The sequence below is a fragment of the Carex rostrata genome, chromosome 17 (genome assembly GCF_964058835.1).
Source record: "Carex rostrata chromosome 17, lpCarRost1.2, whole genome shotgun sequence".
Lineage (NCBI taxonomy): Eukaryota > Viridiplantae > Streptophyta > Magnoliopsida > Poales > Cyperaceae > Carex > Carex rostrata.
Genome location: NC_135934.1, coordinates 7,546,993 through 7,562,532, shown reverse-complemented (window position 1 = coordinate 7,562,532; position 15,540 = coordinate 7,546,993). Strand labels below are relative to the sequence as shown.

Sequence of the window (15,540 nt, the reverse complement as noted above, 5' to 3'; positions counted from 1 at the left end):
GTAATTGCTCATCCGCAATTTGATTAGGGAGATGTGAGCACAAAATCTATCCTAGCCATTATATATTCAACCACCTCTAAATCTCCAGTGTCGTGTCATTGAGAAGACGCGACACCGGCTTTCTCTTGTCTGAAAAGAGTCTTCTGTTTCTTTCTCTCCATAGTGCCCAGGCGTTCGCTACCCAGATTACATAAACCTCTAAAATGACAAGGCAAAGGTACAGTTTCGCATTATATGATCCCTGGTTTTCAAATCCGACCTTGAACATAAGTGACAACCTAGCTGGACCGCGCACCCTCTGAAATGCAGGACCTGTTGTGTTAGGATGCAATGTTTCGTATGCTGACGCGCAGGAGAATAGTCCCGAGGACGATCATTTCCACTTCTTTACTTCTTCCATATCAATCGAGATAAAGAGCAAAAAGGTAGTAATTGGCTCAGATCTCTCACGAAGAAGGCTTCTGAGTACCTTGTAATATACTAAAAAAGTTATTTATTTTCTGTGTCAGACTAAGCAGGATGCACTTATTTATGAAAATTGATTCGTTCATTTGAACAAGATCTGATGAAATCTCCGGGCTCAAAAGTTATTTTGTCTTCAATCTGTTTCAAACCTAAAAGATTTTAGTTCATGTCATAGTAGTTAAGAATTGATAATTAACATATTCTTCAAATACAAATATATAAATTTTCTCTTCATTAATTGTAATAATTTACTTTTACACTATTCATATACTTATGTTGTCAAAAAATATATATATAATTTATTTATCGGTCATGGTTTAACATAATGTTACTCGAAATATATTCTAATTGGGTTTGTTGTTTTATCAGAGTTGTTCATTACTTGCAGAAGAACATTGGACAAACTGTAAAAAAAAATTTGTCTACTCATTTTTCAAAAACATAATGTAATATATTTTTTTAATAATTTTAGGAATTAGTATATCTACCCACAAAATTGATCAGCTTTAATTTGATCTGAGCTTACTATGAAAAAACAAAAAGAAAACAATAGCCGATTACTAGCTTTAAAAAAAGAAATGAAAACAAACGCAGGGGTGGTTTATTTTTCTACAAACAGTAATCTCTCTTATTTTGAGCAGGCAAAGCAAGAACGTTATTTATTTGTTTTTCCAAGGATTTTTTTAATTACACACAAAATTCATATTTTTGTAATTACTGTATCTCTATTCTTTACTTCCTGTCTGCTTATTTGATATAATTTAAAATATGATTTTTAAGAAAATTAAAGACTGTAAGAGATATAAAAGACAGATTGTTGTGGAATGTAAAGTTATGCTTCTATCAGTGAAAAGCGAATGCATGTAGGAGGTGCTATGACTGCTGATGGGCGGGCTTTAGCCAAGAGCCCTGTCTAGTCCAATAGAATTGAGAAGCGATGATAGCATCATGGCAGTTAGCCAGTTACAAGTGTAAGACGTGCTTCTAAAAGGCACCCGGCCTGAAATTTACCCAACATAACGGGCCTCAATTAATTATTAGCTTTGACTAGGCTTTGCAAACGTTCAGTTGAGATGCCTGAAATTCATCCATCATAACGGGCCAGGTCTGTTCCCGGTTTCGCGCATGATCCGGTCACCTCCAAGGAGATCCTTGATGTGTTAGTGTTTTTTTTTTTTTAAACCTTGCCAGTGACTGACAAGTTGAACATTAATATAAAAGTTTTACATATAGGCCCTCATCACAGTGCTGATAGCAGCATATTTGGGCAACAAAAATGATGAAAGTATGCAACAAAACAAATAATAAGAGAGTATGCAACAAACAAACAACTTATACGAAAACTACAGCACAGCCATAATCTCACTTCCTGAGTGCATCTCCCGGCCAGCATTTTTGCCGGCAGCCTTTGACCTCGAAATACCAGTGCATTGCGTTGCTTCCATATTGCCCAAGTTACTGCACAGAATTTTACCATGCAAAACCATACAAGCAAAAATCTTAACGGTTGGAGGTATTTTACATTTCCAAATGTCTCTGAATTGCCACAAGATTAATCCCGCCTCCCCCCCCCCCCCCCCCCCCCCCCCCCTACTGCTTTGTACAAAGTTTGCATCCCATCTCCATCTAATTTTGTCATCCTCCTCTGTGAAGGTTATTGAGTCAAGAGGTAGTGTCTCATCTAAGTTAATTGTATGTATATCCTGCCATGCTTCTCTAAGTGATATGGTAGGTCTTTGAGCTATTGGTACCCCTGATATTGCTCTAGGCAATCCTTTCCATGAATCTAGCCAATATGAAATTGTATCACCTCTTCCTATTTCCCATTTAGTGCTCCAATCAAACAGTGTTTTTATTTTCTTCAACTAAGCCCAAAAAAAGGATCCAGTGACTAACCAGAACCTCGGCACAGAACCGTTTGCCCCCTTGCACTTTAACTTGGTTACTGTAACTAACCACAGGCCTCCCGAGTCTTGATAGGCCTTCCACCACCACTGTAATAAGAGAGCTATATTAGCCAAGTTTAAATTTGAAACTTCCAACCTATGTTACCTTGATACTCCTAGAAACCTATCGTACCCGTGTCCGAACGTATCCGACACCGACACGCCTCCGACAGGCTAGCTGGCGCGTCACCTTACGTGGCGTATCGATCCTTAGTCCTTTGATACGGCCTCCGACACGCTCTAACTTGTCTGGATACGGCCTAGACATCGATCTGACATGTCCGAATACGCTATGGATACTGCGCAGTGATAGACCTAAATTATATACACATTCGATCTGATTTTTATCACGAAATAACACCAAATATCTTATATTTTAGATATAAAAATAATATAATACACCTAGAATCAAGTAACTGCGTTTGCTTGATTTTAATTTGCAAAAAATAAAAAAAATAAAGCAAAACGAAGAAAAAGAACCCAGTGCCTGTATCAGCCAGTGCGGACGCACTGTAGCAGCCAGCCAAAAATGGAGCCTGAACTTAAAATGACCATAACTTTTGACTCGTAACTCCGTTTTGGGCATATGATCACTTTTCGGAAAGCTAGCAAGATGATCTACATTCTAAGAAACTAAAAAAAGAAATTTTGGATCCAATGCAGACGCACTCAATACTTAGACGAATTTTCAGCATCTTAGCACTTCACAGAAAAAAAAAAGTCCGAACCTACACTACAGCAAAACCAACTATTTGGGACTGGCATTTGGGATCAGTATGTTAGCTGGATGCAAAAGATCCACCGGAAAACCAAAAAAAAAAAAAAAAAAAAATTCAGCTGGAACGGATTTGGTGCACAACTTTCTGAGACCGGCGCCCACACCTTCTGGGACCCATTTGGCCCGGTCCCAGAAGGGTCTCCGCCCAAGCCTTCTCTCTGTCCCGCGTTTTCGTCCCTAACCCTAAGCAAAAAAAAAAAAAAACAAAAAAAAAAAAAAAAAAAAGCTGAAAATGGAAAAAATCGGCTGTGACCGAGTTCTTCTCCTCTCCGCCTGAAATCTCTGAAAAAAGCTCCTCCTCTCCGTCGTTCTCTTCTACTTCAGCCACCGAGTTCTTTTCTCCTTCGATCGACCACCTCTTCTCCGCCCCGTTCCTCTCCCTTCGGCGATCTGCTCCTCTCCTCTCCGTTTTCGATCTGTTCCTCTCCACTCGCAACATCTCCTCTCCGTTTTCGATCAGGTTTGCTCGATTCTTTTGAGATTAAAGTTTTGAGATAACAGTACCTAATCCTTGCTCTGTTCCAATTAAAGAAATCTGAAAATGATTATCTAATGAAAACAAGTTAGCAATCAATGAATCAAATCAGCATGTGCTTCTGAAATTTACTAGTGTTGATAAAAAATACATTTTAATTGTCCAACTACAATCAATATTCAAGGAGAAATTGATTGGTTATTTCAGGAATATACCCCCATTTCAAGGAGAAATTGTAGTTCTCTGTTCGGTTTAGCAACTATGGTAGTCAGCATCATGCTTTAGCAACTATGCTTGAAAAAATATCAAAAATCTCAAGCATTGATGACAGGAGAAATAACCAATCTATACATGTATGGGGGTATATGATTACTTTCATTGAATACATATTTAAAAATAAAGTAGATTGTTTGAAGTCATTGATCGAAAGCCTCAACCCGCTTCTCTTCATGCAGTCATTGAAGTCAATCCAGACGCGTTGACTCAAGCTGCATGTGCCGATCTGGACCGGGAAAACAACTCTTCTAACCAAAACAGGTAATCTAGTCTGGTACAGCTTAACACTTCAAAAAAAATTGTGGTGCTTTAATTGTGCTACTTTAATATATACTTCAAAAATAATTATATTTTTTGTGAGCAGATTGCATGGTATACCAGTTTTGTTAAACGATAACATTGGCACTTCTGACAAGCTTAACACTACTGCTGGTTCCTTTGCATTACTTGGTTCTGTTGTGTTTTTTGTCAGATTATATGTATCATTGAATACATATTTACTAATTTCAAACAATCTACTTTATTTTGTTTTTTGTTTATTTTCATTAGCTTTCCAGTGGTATTGGCATATGCACTACAGAAAAACTAATTTTCAGTGACCGGTATCAGATCAGACCGGTCCATTCGCCGGTCTATTGCCTCAGCCGGATCAGGTTTGCTCGATTCTTTTGAGATTAAAGTTTTGTTTTGTTTGATTTGGGTAAAAGTCGATAACATAATAAATCCCAAGGACGGAAGCTGCTCCTTATTAATTCAAGGTAATCATGTAACTTTTGGCTGTCTTGATGGGTATGAAGAGGTTTGTAGAAATCAACTGATGTGGTGGGTTTCTATGCATTGTTTTTCATGCTACTGTTGCTCATCAAATTAAGCCTAACATGCATGCAAACAGTAGGTCTGAAATTTTATTGGTTTTAGGATAAGAGCTCATGCAATTCCTTAAAAAACAATATTTTCCTCTTTTTCTTAGAACTATGCTGCATTCACAAACTATGGTATTGCATCTATGTTTAAATTAGGTATCAATAGCCATTAGTGCTTACTTAAAACTTGGATTCTTATATTTCTTTGAATTTCATAACTTGATTCATATTTGGAGCGTCAAAATATTAGCAATGTAGTAACACCATACCAATCTCAAATTTATTTTCAATTTGGTTGTTGCTGTTGAGTGTCTCATAATTAGATGGATTATTGAATTACCTTTAATTGAGAGACTTATTTATGTTTATGCCTGGTAAGGAAAAGCTCTTGTTTATATTTAATTGTCCCTTTCAAACGGTATATTCTGAATTCAAATTCCATGAATAGGAGAAAAGAAATATTATTTTTCCTTGGTATTTATGAAATTACCTTAATTTTTCATTACAATTCAGATATCAAGCTACTATAAAACAAAAAGGCATAGAAGAAAGGCACTCAGGAATGATCAAAGAAAAGATAATAATTCCTGGCACAGAGAAGAAAGGAGCTGATCATCGCATTCTAACAGCACTAATGCAATGCAGGTAACATACAACAACACACGTTTACACTTGTATTCAATTTTCAGAGGACTTCTTTATCAAGTATGTTGAAGTTTGTGTTTCTATTTGTAATAGCTGAAAGTTTAGGGTCCTTTTGGTAAAAGTTTAGTTTTTTTGACACCTAGTTCGTTTAATATTTTTATGTTTAGGTGTCAGTGGAAATATTTTTATACTTGGAAGCATTGCTTGCCAAAACTAACAAATCGTAACCTAATTTCCAGATGTCAATGCAGTTGCTCAAAACTCAAAAGTCTAACATCTAGAATTCCCAAGTGTGGTTATATATAGAAACTATTTAACATTTTGGTAAATACTTAGCAACAGCTAGCATGTTGAGTTATTAAATTTTCAAATTTAAATTGCAATTTGTTAATCTGGGGACTCGCGGCTATTATATAACCATACACATTTGAAACCGTTGCAGTTTCTAAATTTGAGACTGTACCATATATTTTGCTCTTTACTTTGTTTATGGTTAGTAAAGATACATTAATTAGTTAATGCATGGTGTTTGTAAATTTGTGCTTGAAATTTAGTGCTTGAAATTCTTGCAGTAAATAATTAATTGTGTTTGCATTGGTTATTGTAGGAAAAGACGAGAATGATTTGTATGAAGTTCGTCTAGTTTCGCAAACTTATTAAATTCAAAAATAAAAGTTGTTATAATAATTAGCAAGGTGCTTCCTTTTCCCTTTGTAATGTTGAAAAGTTTCTTATTTTTGTGTATGATTTTGTTCATAACAGTATAAATGATGAGTTGAAAAAGAATGCGTCAGCTGCTGATTTGGAGCATAAAGGCTTTAATTTAGATTGCCATGTTTTATATTTGGTACCATAGACTCACTCTTTGCATTCCACTGTAATAGTTGTATTTAGTGCTATTTGGAATTGTTCAATGGTTTGAAATTTTTGACGAATATTGCTTAGATTTTTGGATGAATATGATCATGTTTTGGGATAATTTATTATTTGCAACATGATAGTTTGTTGCTTGTGTTGCATATGAATGATAGTTGAGTTAGGCTACTATGACATTGGTGTTATTTGAAATTAAATAACACCAACTTTTAAACCCTTAGATCTGCCTTGAGATTCGTAATATCCGCTTTTACTGTTCAAGCACTTTATTTTGTACGAATCTCAAGGCATATCTAAGAGTTTAAAAGTTGGTGTTATTTAATTTCAAATAACACCAATGTCATAGTAGCCTAGCCCATGATAGTTTGTTATATTTGTTTGGTACATTTCATACCAATTAGGATTAAGAAAAATAATAAAAAAAATACCAAAAAAAAAAAAAACCCTTCTGTGACCGATTTGGAACTCTTCTGTGACCGCTCAGTCGGTCTCAGATAGGTCTCTAGCCACGTCAGCATGTCGCATCCGTGATGGATGTAGTCGATCACTGAAGGGGTCATCTGCGACCGGCGCCATACCCTTCAGAGACCGGTGACGTCAGCGGGGCAGTCATCAGTGACGGAGCAACTACGACCGGGTCATCTGCAACCCATTTTGGTCATCTGGGACCGGCACCCACCTTCTGCGACCGGCGCTTCACCCATCTGCGACCCATTTGATGGGTCGCAGAAGGGTATTTCTGCTGTAGTGCTAGTACGGACGCACTCACCTCCAATGAGGCCCGAAGCATCCACACTAGACCCACAGACGGCAAAAAAATGCGTTTTCGACAATTTTTCTATTTCTGACGCATTCAGAACGTATTTTAACAGCTAAATTTAGACATGACAGTCTGGGAAACAATCCAAAGATAGCACCCACTAACCCCACCTTCTAACCTCTAAATTGGACATGGTCTTTGGCTGTAAAAGATGAGGTTCATTTCCATTCAAGGCATGCATCTCTTCGTAAAGATCATCTCATCTCTCAAAATCTTTTCTCCACCAATACTTAGCGTAAAATTCTGCAATCAATGAAGCAATTCAAGAAGGAGGAAGAAGAAGATTTCAAGAAGAAGGCAAGAATAAGGGTTCTTCATATAGATAAGGGTGTAATCTATTTCTCTATTTAATTTCTCTTTATTTTATGCCAATCTTTGTAATGAATTTTTTGTTGAATTCTTACATCTCCATGAGAGGCTAGTTTTCCTCTCTATGGATTTTGGTCAATGCATGAACTTGTTTAATTTTATCTTATTCGGTTATTTGTTTTTATTATGATTGTTTTATGGGATTTGATTGTTAATTTATGTGATTTATCATTTGTGTTGATTACATAGTTTAGCACTTGCAATCGAAGTAGTCTCGCTTTGAAATTTATTTGTAATGCAAAGAATCCAAAGAAGTTAAGATAAGATGAGAGTACAAAATTATGAACACAAATAGCTTAGAATTTGGATTAGAAGTGACCGTACTTTGATATCCATATCTGGAACTATAGAAATTAAGGGTTAGGGTTTGGTGATGAACGAAAGTGAAGTCAAACTCTTACTTAAGACACCTAGATTGACTAAGTATTGATATGTATTTTGTGTACAAAAGATTGTTAAATATCCCTTTAGGATAGGATGGTGACAGCACCTAAAATTCGAGGAACATTAACCCACCGCACCAAAATACTTGTATCAATAATTAGTTGAAATAAGCTAACAAGAGCTTAATGGGTCTAGATATCTAGGGTGATGAACGACGGTGAAGTCCGAAACTATATAGACACGTTATTAATTCCCAAAAGTGACTCTTTTTAACACTTTAGGTTAGAAACATCATCAAATCATACATGAATTTAAACAATAACGAATAGATAAAATTAGCAAGAGATTGTAGATCAAATGCCTCTAGATCTTCCCAATTGGTTGAAAGCAACCAAGATTCTATTTTACTTTTATTGTTTTAAACCTCCTCTTCTCGAGTATTGAACCCCAACCTTAGGATTGTTAGAACAACCCCCCCCCCCCCTCAATCAACCTTTACTTTCTTGCACAAGTCTGAAACAAATCAATAGAGTTCAAGACTAGTATTTTCCAATTTCTCTGTGGATCGATACCCAAAGTACTATAAGGATAGGTTGTGCGCTTGCATCCGACCATTCTTTGAGTATTTAAGTTTATAAATTTAAAAGTTTAAAGAGTATAAAAATAAGCATAAAATCCTATACTTAAAATACTCATCACGCAGTTCACCTGGTCCATAACTGCTCCCTGTGCACCGCACCTCCTGTGGTCCACCCCGCTAGGTTGCTACTCATGGTGCACCCAGCCTGCTGTGAACCGCGTCAAAAATTGGTTTTTCATTGCGGCAAGGAGGAATTGAACTGGGGTTTCGGCTGATAGCGCCAAAGGCATTAACCACTGCAATACTTTACCTTTGATGTTATAATCTAGTAATGTTTATATTTAATGTATATCCAGAACTTTTGATATTTAATTTATATAATACAAGTATTATTAAACTAATCATATAATATAATAGACGTATCGTATTCTTGATTTTTCATAATTGCCATATCGCCGTACCCGTGTCGTATTCAATATGATATCCATACCCGTATCCATGCAACATAGCTCCGAACCCTCCAAAATTATGCGGTATACAAACTGCTGCCCAATTTGTCAACGAGAAACCACCCATTACAACATCTCCCTTTTCCTCCATAAAAAATCTCTTCTTACCTTATCAATTCTTGCAATAACCCATTGCGGTAATCTAAAACACAACATATAATAAATTGGTATGGCCGACAGTACCGGCCTCATAAGCTCTAATCTGCCCCCTTTTAATAAAATTGTCATGATTTTTGAAGGTGTTTTGATATGTTAATCAGAGGTGCAAATTTGGGCTCAGAAGCACTCCTTCAGCAGTTCGGGCAATTTTTGAGAGTCGATCTCTCACGATCTGTTTTGAGATTTTGTATGAAACTTCACAGTCTTATTCTATGAAGTCAAGAATACATGTCGGTAAATTTTCATGATTTTTGAAGGTGTTTTGATATGTTAATCAGATATGCAAATTTGGGCTCAGAAGTACTCCTTCAGCAGTTCGGGCAATTTTTGAGAATTGATATCTCACGATCTGTTTTGAGATTTTGTATGAAACTTCACAGTCTTATTCTATGAAGTCAAGAATGGATGTCGGTAAATTTTCATGATTTTTGAAGGTGTTTTGATATGTTAACCAGAGGTGCAAATTTGGGCTAAAAAATAAAAAATAAAAATTTGGACCGTAAATATTCTATACTGTCCGAATTTTTAAATCAAAAAAAAAAATTCAAACCATAAGGAATATTTACGGTTTGAATTTTTAATTGAAACTATAAATAATCTGTACGGTTTGGGCAAAAATAAAATTTTGACAAAAATGTAGTTATTTATAATAAAATATTTATAAAAAAACTCGGCAAAAATACATCACAACACCCGCCTGATCCACTCAATATCATGGTCTTCCAAATTGATAGGCACAAAATTACTTTTTGCAAAGTTAATTTTGAAGCCCGAAACTGATGTAAAGATTCTTAGAATTAATTTCAAGATCGCTAAGGTTGTGATATCTGTTGGGGCTACCAATGCCGTGTCATCGGCTTATTGTAGCGTTACTATAGCTTCCTTTACTCTTCTTGTCATGTATAATCCCAGAATTTCATTTACTGAGCTGGCCATTTGCTGTAGTACATCTACTGCGATGTTGAAGATGATAGGGGACAATGGGTATGGCAGAAATATTTTGTTTCCTCGCCATTCACCAACGCTCTTGATTGAGCAGTTTGTAGTAGTGCCTTGACTCATACTATCCATCTGCTCGAGAAACCCCGTGCCTCAATTACTTGAAAGAGAAACTCCCATTTAACCGTGTCAAATACCTTGGCAAAATCCAATTTTACAAAAATAGCCTTTTTATTTGAGGCCGAGATATGGTGCAATATCTCTCTTGTTGAGACAAAGTTATCTGTTATCGTCCGTCCCTATATAAACGCTATTTGCTAATGCGAAATCAGTTTTGGTAAGGACTCTCTCAATCTATTAGCCATGATTTTAGATATTAACTTAGGAATTATGTTAATGATGCTGATTGGACTAAATTGCCTAACCTCTGTCAAGGCAGCTATTTTAGGAATCATTATAATATTAGCAAGATTGACTATTGCTAGATCCACTTGGTGGTTTAAAAAACCTATGACTACTGTAGTGATTTCATGTTTCAGGTGAGGCCAGTACGTTTGTATGAACTCGGATGGTATCCTGTCAGGGCCTGATGTCTTATTCTTTGCAAGACCTCTAACTGCCGCTTCTATTTCCTCATCATGGATTGCTGCATGCAGATGTGTTAAGTCTGGATTGGAAGGTTATAGGGCTTTTGGGTCAAATGGTTTGACCGGAACCATAATGCCCAATGTTGATCGCATCTGTTGCAGGAATACATTTTTGATCTCCTCTTTGTCTGAAATCTGATGACATGCAGTAAGGATAAAACCGCATTCCTTCTCATTCGGCTTGATGCATGTGATGTGTTAGTGTTACTGTGTTAGGAAGAAGCCGTCAGTTCAAAATGGGTAATTGCAATTATTTCCCGGAAAGTTTCAAAATTGTCATCAAAAGTTGTTTGTGGGTTTTTCAGCTCATGAAAAGATTTGGATTGTGATGCATTTTTTTAGGACTTAGGAACCTGTCTGAAACCATTCAGACATAACTGCTCTCCAAAGCTTTTTCTGGCCGGTGGATCAAAATTTTATCAAGATAGATGAAATTAATGCTAACAGAGTTGCCTTATCTCTGTTAAGCAGACAAGGAAATAATTCTCCTTTTTTTTCTTTTTTGTTAGTCAAAGATAGAAACTCTAACTCTATTGAAATAAAATCAAATCAGTGAATCACTCTATTGAGGCATCGGCTACTTCATCCTACATGCTTACGATAACAAAGTCTCGTTATGAGATTATTGCTCTTTCGTTTGGTTTTTTTTTTAAAAAAAAAGAGGCTGAAAACCTATTTTATTTCTAAAACAGTAAAATACATAGACTAGTTGGCAATAAAGAGAACAACTTCCTTGTGTGCTGTCTCACAAAAGCATAAAAAACATTAACAAAACAATCAAGTAAACAGCAAATTATCTAGCTTCTAGATATAGCTAAACTCCAGAAGTAAACTAAAGTTGCTAATACTAAACCACCGAGTAAAGAGTTGAAAATAATGCTAAGGACCAAAAAAGTCACATGGGTCTTGTTCTTTCATTCATCACTTGCATCAACACTAAGTGGAGGCTGGTACATCACCACTTCTAGATTACAATCTAGTGGTATAGCATCTTCAATAAGTAGCATCCATCATGTTAATGTCTCCTTAGCCTTCTTCTTCACATTGCATATTCAATAAGCAACAGTAATTTTTATTTATAGGATAATAGATCTAGCAGATTTAAGAGCACAATCATTAAAGCACATGTCGTTTCTATGTTTCCATAAAACTCATCATACAACACTAAAAACAATCAAAAAACCAGTTTTCTCAAAAGAAGGCAAGGTAAGATAATATTGAAATATATTATCCCAGTTAGACCAATGTTCCATGATAAGTTGGTTCTTACCTAACTAGAATCAGATCTGTTAGGCTAGGAGGCATTGTAGAAAAAGATGATCTCTAGATTCTAATGCTACACATAATTGACACTAACTGGAATGAAATATATCATCCCAGTTAGACCAATGTCCCATGATAAGTTGGCTTTTACCGTTTAATTTTATTTATTTGATATAGTTTTTTTGTTAATTTAACTGCAGGTTATTATGATCTTCCCCGATATAACAAATTTGGATTTTTTTTTTTTTTTTTTTGTTCATTTCCCTAGTGTAAGAATTCATTCATGTTAATTGTGATCTTGAGTTTCTTTTTTTATCCTACTCCTGTCTCCTAGAAACGGTACAAACAGGGATTTAGTTTTCTCAATTGTGAACTAATAACGATACAGGCTGGGGTTTAGTTTTCTCAATTTCCAAATACCCCAATCCGATTGTTTATCGTTGTCCATCAAAACCCTTCTTTCACTGGGTTTCTCCTTCAAAAGCCCATTGGGCCTAGAAGGTACATTTGGTCGAATCCGTATCCTCTCAGGTATTGTAGAGGATCACCTCACTTTACGGTTAAATCTCAACTGACTTAGGATTCGGATCAGCTGTATTTTTGTTCTTTGAGATTCGTGCCAAGTTAAAAAGTACGGTCCATATCAAGTAATTGTAAAAGATTCCCTTATCAGGTATTGGAGAGGATGTGAGTTCCATTTGGTCACCCCGGAAAAATAAATTAATGATGTCAAGTCATTACATAAAACTTAGGTAATGATGTTAGCATTGATCAAAATATAGTACAACTGTTGTTGTATACGTTAAAATTAGCAATAAATATATTGATTTTAGCAATTTCCGAATATAGTTATATATTGTGTGCAGCACTGCAGCTGTGCTATATAGTTTCAAATTTACAGTTTCTATTAATTACATAAAAGTCTAATATTTATATTTTTCTCTTCACTTTTAGTTGCTATAAGAAAAGAAAGGTGGTCAAGAAATATAAAGTATGGTGGTTAAGAAACATAAAGACGTCACAATTAAAAGGTAAATGAAAATTAATATTAAAGATAAATATAACACTAATTATAGTAGTTCTAGAATATCATCATTATGCAAATCAATTTTAAGAGATAAAGATACAGGAGTGAGACTATGCTACTATGCATAGCGCGGATTGATATGTACTACGGATTAATATTTTTGGTTTCGAAATTTTAACGATTGATTTGAACCTTTCAACATGATATGCATATTCATATGTAATTGTAAACAAAATTTACATTTTTTTTCAAAAAATTTAGATGTATAGAAAATCACTTAATTTGGAAATTCTAGACCATCTAACAACAATAATTTTTTACCCATCCAAAATAATAGTTAAAAAATTCTAAAAAATGTAAAATTTAGCTTACAAGTAGGAATTCATACGTAGATCATATTCAACGGTTTCGAAAATAAAAATATTAATCCGTAATACGTACCAATTTGCGGTATGCATAGTACCATAGCCTCACTCAAGATACAATTATACTTGGAATCAAATTGATTCTTATAGTTTTTGTATAAAACAAATCTATCAAATTGGTTTGATAAAATCTATTTTTTTATTTATAGTTTCTAGAAAAAAAAATTCCTCCTTCACTGTACTACCTTCCTACCACCCCTTCACTCTACTACATTCCTTGCCAATTTTATCTTTTAGCAAATCATATCTAAATTTAATTTTAAAAAATATGAATATGTATATGTTATATTTTTCTATTTTGATAAACATGTTATTTGTTTTATTTATTTATTATAATAAAATCAAGAGAAATGTTATGGTACTCCGAGCCATCATACTCGAGCGCGTCCCCCAAGTAGTTTAACAGAAAAAATTTCCAATGTTGTCTAACTTCCATTTCCAGCGCTAATATCAAAACATTTAAAACTATATTTATAACATTTTACAATGCTACTCGTAAGCATGTAAACCTTTGTCTGAAAGCATTAAAATTCTAAATCTGCATAATTTTAACTCCTAACTACTTTTGTCTTTGAGCCAAAAACGAAAAGATTCTTTTTACCCACTCTTTTTTATTTTTTCTCTGATCATTATAATTTATTTTTTTGATAATCTGTGATGAATTTTAAGAATCTAAAAATACGAACATTATATATTCGATTTTATCTTTCAAATAAGATCCATGAAGAAATACTTTTGAGTAATTTTAAAGTCATTTTTTTTTTAAAGTAAAACTCATGAGTACTTTAAATTTTCAAGTTTTTAAATCTCAGTCTATAACCATTAAAATTTTCAAGGCTTTGTACATGAGATTTATATGCTTTGTAAATGCAGTGTTATTGTCGAGGTTTATATGCTTTGAAATGTTATTGTTGAGGTTTTAATTCTTTGTACATGAGGTTTATATACTTTGTAAATGCAGTGTTATTGTTAAGGTTTATGTGCTTTGAAATGTTATTGTTGAGGTTTTAATTCTTTGTACATGAGGTTTATATGTTTTATTCTAGAGATTTAAAGTGTTATTAATGAGGTATATATGCTTGTACATGAGGTTTATATGGTTGTGAACTAGGGGTGTAAATGGTCGGATACGGATCAGATAGTGGTCTTACCGTATTCGTATCCGTTATAATTTTTCGGATATGGATACAGATACAGATCAGATATCAGACGGATACGGATATTTTTCATAATGAGCTTGTTAGTTACAAAACATCTATTATATTATTAAAATGTTAGTCACTAATTATATCATAGTGTTATATATATATATATCTATATGCAATTTAATAAATTATTCGTACAATATACAATTTAATAAATCAATTTAAGAACATATATCACATTTGTTGTGATTTAAAAGTGTAAGCGGTCGAATACGGATAGTTAAAACTCTTACCGTATCCGTATCCGTTATAATTTTTCGGATATGGATACAGATACGGATAGTCTCGGATATGGATATAGAACGGATAATTTAAGTACTTTTCCGGATTCGGATTCAGATGAAATCATATATTATCCGATCCGTTTACACCCCTATTGTGAACAGAGGTTTAAATTATTTTGAATCAAAATAAAAAAAAACTTAAAGCCACAAAGATTTAAAGTGATAAAAAAAAATTACGACACAAATATAACTCGAAATTTATTCTTTATGGATCTCATTTGAAAAAGAAAATCCGAAAAAAAAACGTTCATATTTTTATATTCGCAAAATTCATCATGGATCGTCGAGAAAATGGATGAGAATGATCAGAGAAAAAATTAAAAAAAATGGGTGAAAGGAATATTTTCGTTTTTGGCTTGAAAATAAAAGTAGTTAGGAGTTAAAACTATACAGATTTATAATTTTAATGCTTGCAGACAGAGATTTAAATGCTTGTGAGTAGCATTGTAAAATGTTATAAACAGAGCTTTAAATGTTTGGATATTAGCACTGGAAATGGAAGTTAAATAACATTGAAAGTTTTTTCTGTTAAACTATTTGGGAGATACGCTCGGAGATTTTATTTGAGGTACAATTATCGGGCTCCTAAAATCAAATAGTGAAAA

The 15,540-nt window shown here is 34.3% G+C and overlaps 1 protein-coding gene across 1 annotated transcript in view; it reads left to right on the top strand.

Moving 5' to 3' along the window:
• The first annotated feature begins 4,646 nt into the window (after positions 1-4,646).
• LOC144568726 (E3 ubiquitin-protein ligase SINA-like 10) overlaps positions 4,647-15,540 on the top strand; it is a 100,403-nt gene continuing 89,509 nt past the window's right edge. Inside the window, exon 1 of the mRNA XM_078319097.1 lies at positions 4,647-4,698. The gene's annotated coding sequence lies outside the window, so the exon portion shown is untranslated. The remainder of the gene's footprint in view (positions 4,699-15,540) is intronic.